This window comes from Panthera onca, chromosome X (genome assembly GCF_046562875.1).
Source record: "Panthera onca isolate mPanOnc1 chromosome X, mPanOnc1 haplotype 2, whole genome shotgun sequence".
Lineage (NCBI taxonomy): Eukaryota > Metazoa > Chordata > Mammalia > Carnivora > Felidae > Panthera > Panthera onca.
Genome location: NC_138357.1, coordinates 79,781,091 through 79,787,254, shown reverse-complemented (window position 1 = coordinate 79,787,254; position 6,164 = coordinate 79,781,091). Strand labels below are relative to the sequence as shown.

Genomic DNA, 6,164 nt, shown 5'->3' with positions numbered 1-6,164 from the left:
CTATTTGAAAGGTCGTCACTTGGTGATTGGAATTTAGGAAGCCACACTCCTAAAATAATATGGCTCACTAGAATTTTACAGAATACTTTTGCTGCTGTTGCCTATATCTCTTACACAGCAAACATCCTGATCTTCAGCATTATATGCAAAACCATCCATGGCATATATGTGGCATAGCCAAGGAGTTACTCTTTGGATAAAGAAACTTATAAATATGAACAGGGTAGAAAAGACATACCTCCAAACTATATCCAGTAACCACCTAAGAAAAAGGAGGTGGAGTGAAAGTTATGAATTTTATGTGTCAACTTGGAGTGTTTTTTTTTTTGGGGGGGGGATGAGATTAAGTTGGTGAACTTTGAGTAAGCATGTTGTCCTCCATCATGTGGGTGGGCTGAATTCAATCAGTTGAAGGCCTGAATAAAACTACAACAATAAAACATACTCCCAAGCAAGAGGGAATTCTCAAGCAGACTACTTTCAGACCTCATCTGCACCATCAGCTATCCTGGTTCCCTTCTGGTCTTTGGACTGGAACTGAACTATCAGCTCTGCAGGATCTCTGTGTGTCAGTTTACAAATTGCAATGCAACAGTGGACTTCCTGAGCCTGATGGCTGCAGGCTCACACTACAGATTTGACTTGCCACTCTTTATAATCATGTGAGCCAATACATTACAATGAAACTTTTTCTATATATATATATATATATACTATTGGTTGTGTTTATATAAGAATATAGAAGAAAATAAAAGAAAAAAAAAGAAACAGAAAGGTTGGAAAGAAGGAAGGAAACTGCATACAAGTGAGGAATGACCAAGTATGAAATGCAATGAGACAAAGTCTACAATTGAACCCACTGAAAATCTTAAAATTACTGGAAGACTTTATATGCTGAAAAGTAAAATAAATATTATAACTAATGCAATAAATATGATGACTCACAGATCTATTGAAGGTTCTGATTTTAATTCTTTTGGATGAATATTCAGAATTGGGAATGATTCATCATATGTTTTTTTCTATTTTTATTTTATTTTATTTTTTTAAGGAACCTCCATACTGTTTTCCATAGTGGCTGTACCAATTTACCTTCACACAAACAGTGAGCAGATGTTCCCTTTTCTCCACAACCTTGCCAATACTTACCTCTTGTCTTTTGATGACAGCAATCTTAACAGGTCTGAGATGATATATCATTGTGGATTTGATTTGCATTTCCCCAATGATTAGTGATGCTATGGGAACAACCCAAATGTCTATGACATATTAATGGATGAAGATTATGTAGATTTATGTATACATATAATCAGGTGTAAAGAAAAAGGAAATCCTACCATTTGCAACAGCGCAGATGGACCTGGAAGACATTATGCAAAGTAAAGCAATTCAGTCACAGAAGGGCAAACACTACATGATTTGACTTAAATGCGGTACCTTCCTTAAGTTAAACTTACGGAAGCAGAAAATAGATAGGTGGTTGTCAGAGAATGGGTGATGGGAAAATGGGGAGTTGTTATTCAATGTGAATAGCTAGTTGAACAAGATGAATAAGCTGTAGAGATCTGTTCAACACAGCACCTATAGATAATAATATGGTATTAAACACTTAAAATTCCTTAAGAGAGTAGACCTCATGTTAAGTTTCCTTACAGGGTGTGGGGGGGTGGAAGCAAAGCGACACAAGGAAACTTTTGGAAATGATAGAATACTTATTGCCTTGATTGTGGTGATGGCATCACCAATATATGCAGATGTCCAAACTAATGAAATTGTATACATTAAATATGCATGTTTTTTTATATACCAATTATACCTCAATAAAGCTGAGAAAAGATAAAGAGATGTTGCCTTTTTCACCAATTCAAATACTGTACAATATAGTTTCTAATCTACAAATACACTTTGAACAATATAGGTTCTAAATTAACCATAAATATTGTTGAAAATGCATCAAATGGCAAATCTTTATGATATAAATTAATACTGATGGCTGATTACTGATTAATACTGAGGCTCGGATGACAGTTACACCTCAAGATCCAGCTAAAGATAAACAAAATAGTCCCTGTAATCTTTGGGAAATTCCTGAACATATAACAGAGGACATACAGGTATGCCACATTTTAACCACAGTAGCTATAGACTTGTGTAAATTCCCCATTGCCATAGTACTCATTGCTCTAAAATATCCCATAGTTGTCATGGATACCCTGCCTCAGTGAGTAATAATATTAAATTGAGTCTTTGTTACTTACAAATTGTCTTGGCAAAATGGGACTTCATGGACACCTTCCTCCAGTTAACGTAAATAATATGTTCCATCGTATATTAAATGGAGTCTTAAATGATTGAAACTCATTATATAAAGCCTATTTAGAGAAAGGGGCTGCTATTCCCATGACTTCTCCATTTAACAACCAAATTTTGGAAGGATTACCGTCAAGATCCTGAAGCAAGGCTTGTGTACCCACCCCTGCCCTGGCCCCCAGCACCCACCAAGTCGTCCAGCTCAGCCATGATCAAGGTGATCCTCAGCTTCAATAACTATGGGAAGCAGTGGCTTACCAAGTTCTACCAGCCCTACGGTGAAGATACACCGGAGCAAATCATCAGGGACACATTCCATTTGGTATCTAAGGGCAATGAAAATGTTTGTAATTTCCTAGAAAGAGAATTGTTAATTGGAGGATCTGACAACAAACTGATTTATAGCTATTATGCAACATTATATGTTGTCTTCTGTGTGGATTTTTCAGAAGGTGAACTTGTCATTTTAAATTTTTTTTTTAAATTTTTTTTTTCAACGTTTTTTATTTATTTTTGGGACAGAGAGAGACAGAGCATGAACGGGGGAGGGGCAGAGAGAGAGGGAGACACAGAATCGGAAACAGGCTCCAGCCTCCGAGCCATCAGCCCAGAGCCTGACGCGGGGCTCGAACTCACGGACCGCAAGATCGTGACCTGGCTGAAGTCGGACGCTTAACCGACTGCGCCACCCAGGCGCCCCGAACTTGTCATTTTAGATCTAATTCAACTATTTATGGAAACATTAGACAAATATTTTGAAAATTTCTGTGAGCTGGATTTAAGTTTTCATGTAGACAAGGTTCACAATATTCCTGCAGAAAGGGTGATGGGGGAGTGGTATTGGAGACCAACATGAATGAGACTGTTACACAGATTGATGCACAAAATAAACTGGAGAAATCTGTGGCTGGCTTAGTGGGAGCTCCAGCCTGTACTGTATTAGTTGTGAAGAATATGAATCTTCCCGAGATCCCAAGAGATATTAACATTGATGACATCATTATAAAGGTGCCAAACCTGCCCTCTTTTAAATAAAAATAAATAAAATAAAATAAAATAAAATAAAATAAAATAAAAGGCCACTACCAGGTAAAATCCAGGGAGAAAAGTCATCTAAGTTTACCATGCAGTTGTTTACCAAAAATAGAGGAAGAGAGTCTTGATTTAAGTCTGGGTACTGTATAGACGTTGTGGAAGTTCAATGTTGCTTTTCCTGCTCAGTGATTTTGAAGAAATTGAGTAGCTACAATGTGATATTTCTTTTCCTTTTTTAAACTGCATTCCTATGCCCACCTAAGGCATGCTTCTATGTACTATATAGTACATGCAGTACAGTATTGCAATGTGTTTGAGACATTTCTTTAATTATGTACAGTTCAAAATGTTGGTGTTTTGTATAGATCACAAGTGTAGCATTCTGGAATTCTTTCTGTTATTTGTCACAGTTGTTTTTAAAGAACCAAATATGTATTGCATGAAAACATTATGACCTTTTGCGCTTAGTTTAAATAAACTCCATGTAGCTGGACTTCTAAACATACAAAGACACAGCAAAGTTTTGCCTGCCCTTAAATTTACAAAATGAATGGAGATTTATGGTGGATTATCAGAATCTCAGTGTTGTGCCCTCCCATTAGGGCCCCCATATCCAAAAGTATTGTAATTATTAACTCTATCTAATACATAACTAGAAAATATTTTTGCTATTATAAATTTGGCTAATATAATACACATAAATTACACACATAGAAAGATTTGATTTGGGTATTTGGAATAAGTTGGGAAAGGAAGAATAAAGATAAGTAAATGCAAAATATGCAAGATTATGCCCTCACTTTACAAAAGGGGAAATAGAGCTCTCTCCATGAGTGGAAAAGTGAAGGCTAGTCTGTCCTTCATAATACGGTCGATTTCAATGTCTGTGTGGTTGGTCAAAATTTTCAGGAAGGGAAGGAGTTGGATTTCTTAACTGTTGGCAAAACCTTTTCTGTGGCTAGGGGAGCCTCCACAATCAGTATACCATTGAAAATTATTATTTGTTTTAGCTGCGTTGGTAGAAGCAAATATAAGGCTTTCAGGCCCCTCTAAAGTGTCATGAATACTTCAGGGTCAGTAACTGTTTTAATTGATTTACATGTATTAATTGATTTAATTCTCGAAGGAACCACATGTGCTTATGCAAATAAGGAAACTGAGGTGTACTCCAAGCAGTGACACCCAGATATGAATCCATACAATGTGGCTCTAGGATAGATATTCTTGTTTTTAATTATTTTTTTTTAACGTTTATTCATTTTTGAGAGTGAGAGAGACAGAGCATGAGCGGGGGAGGGGCAGAGAGAGGGAGACACAGAATCCGAAGCAGGCTCCAGGCTCCGAGCTGCCCGCATAGAGCCTGACGTGGGGCTCAAACTCACAAGCCGTGAAATCATGACCTGAGCTGAAGTCAGATGCTCAACCGACTGAGCCCCCCAGGCGCCCCTCTAGGATAGATATTCTTAACCATTATAGTATACTCCCTCTACGAAATGCAACAACAAATTCTGGAACCCTCAAAAGAAAGCAGCTGGAACTATGGGAAAATTGGGAAATACATTCCATTAGTTTCCTATCGCTGCTATAACAAATTAACACATATCTGGTGGCTTAAAAAAACATACATTTATTCTTTTACAGCTCTGTAATTCAGACGTCCAAAATCAATTTCACTGGGCCAAAATAAATCCAACAGTTTCACTCTGACACTGGGTAGAACCATTTTCCTTGACTTTTCCAGCTTCTAGAACTGCATTTCTTGTATTACTTGACTTCTGGTCCCTTCCTCCACCTCCAAAACCAGCAGTGTAGCACCTTGCTTCATCATCACGTTGCCTTGTGCCTCTGCAGTCATATCTTCTGCTGCCCTCTTATAAGGACACTTGTGATCATATTTAGGATCTACATGGATAATCCAGTATAATCTTCTTAAGACAATAAATTATGTATAGTACCTTTTCTCATCTAAAGTAGCATTCACAAGTCTCAGTGATAAGGGTCCAGATATCTTTGAAGGCCATTATTTAGCCTAGCACATATGCTGCATGAAGGATACATGGTATGGTATCCTACATGGTACTATAGGATACATGGTATAGTTTGTGTGAGCTAGTAAGATGAACACTGGCAGATGAATTAGTGTGCTGTGAGCTATTTATTCCCGTGACCCTTAATGGTCAATGTTCTGCAATTAAGTCTCAATAGGTAATATACAAAAGGACATTTTGGGGTGCCTGCGTGGCTCAGTCAGTTAAGCATCTGACTTCAGCTCAGGTCATGATCTCACGGCTTGTGAGTTTGAGCCCCGTGTCAGGCTCTGATTTTCTAAGGACATTTTATTTTTATGTTTGTTTGTTTGGTTGGTTCAAGTATTCATTGACATTGTAGTTGGTTAAGATATGGTGAAAAATTGGCTTCAGGAGTGGAATTTAGTCCTTAATCACTTACATATAACACCAGTGCCCAACACAAGAATTTCCTTCCTTAATACCCATTACCCTTTTAGCCGATCCCATGTCCATGAGCCATTCAGCAATCCTCAGTTTGTTCTCTATAGTAAAAGAATCTCTTATGGTTTGCCTTTTTCCCTTCCTTGATGTTCATCTCTTTTGTTTCTTAAATTCCACCTATGAGTGAAATCATATGGTATTTGTCGTTCTCTGACTTATTTCGCTTAGCATAATACACTCCAGCTCCATCCACGTCATTGCAAATGGCAAGATTTCATTCTTTGTCGTGGCTGAACAATACTCCATTGTAAATATATACCTCAAACTCTTTATCCATTCATCAGCTGATGGACATTTGGGCTATTTCCA

The 6,164-nt window shown here is 37.5% G+C and overlaps 1 pseudogene; it reads left to right on the top strand.

Annotated features, from left to right (window-relative positions):
- The first annotated feature begins 2,462 nt into the window (after positions 1 to 2,462).
- Positions 2,463 to 3,345, top strand: LOC145714688 (AP-3 complex subunit sigma-1-like; annotated as a pseudogene).
- Positions 3,346 to 6,164: the final 2,819 nt, after the last annotated feature.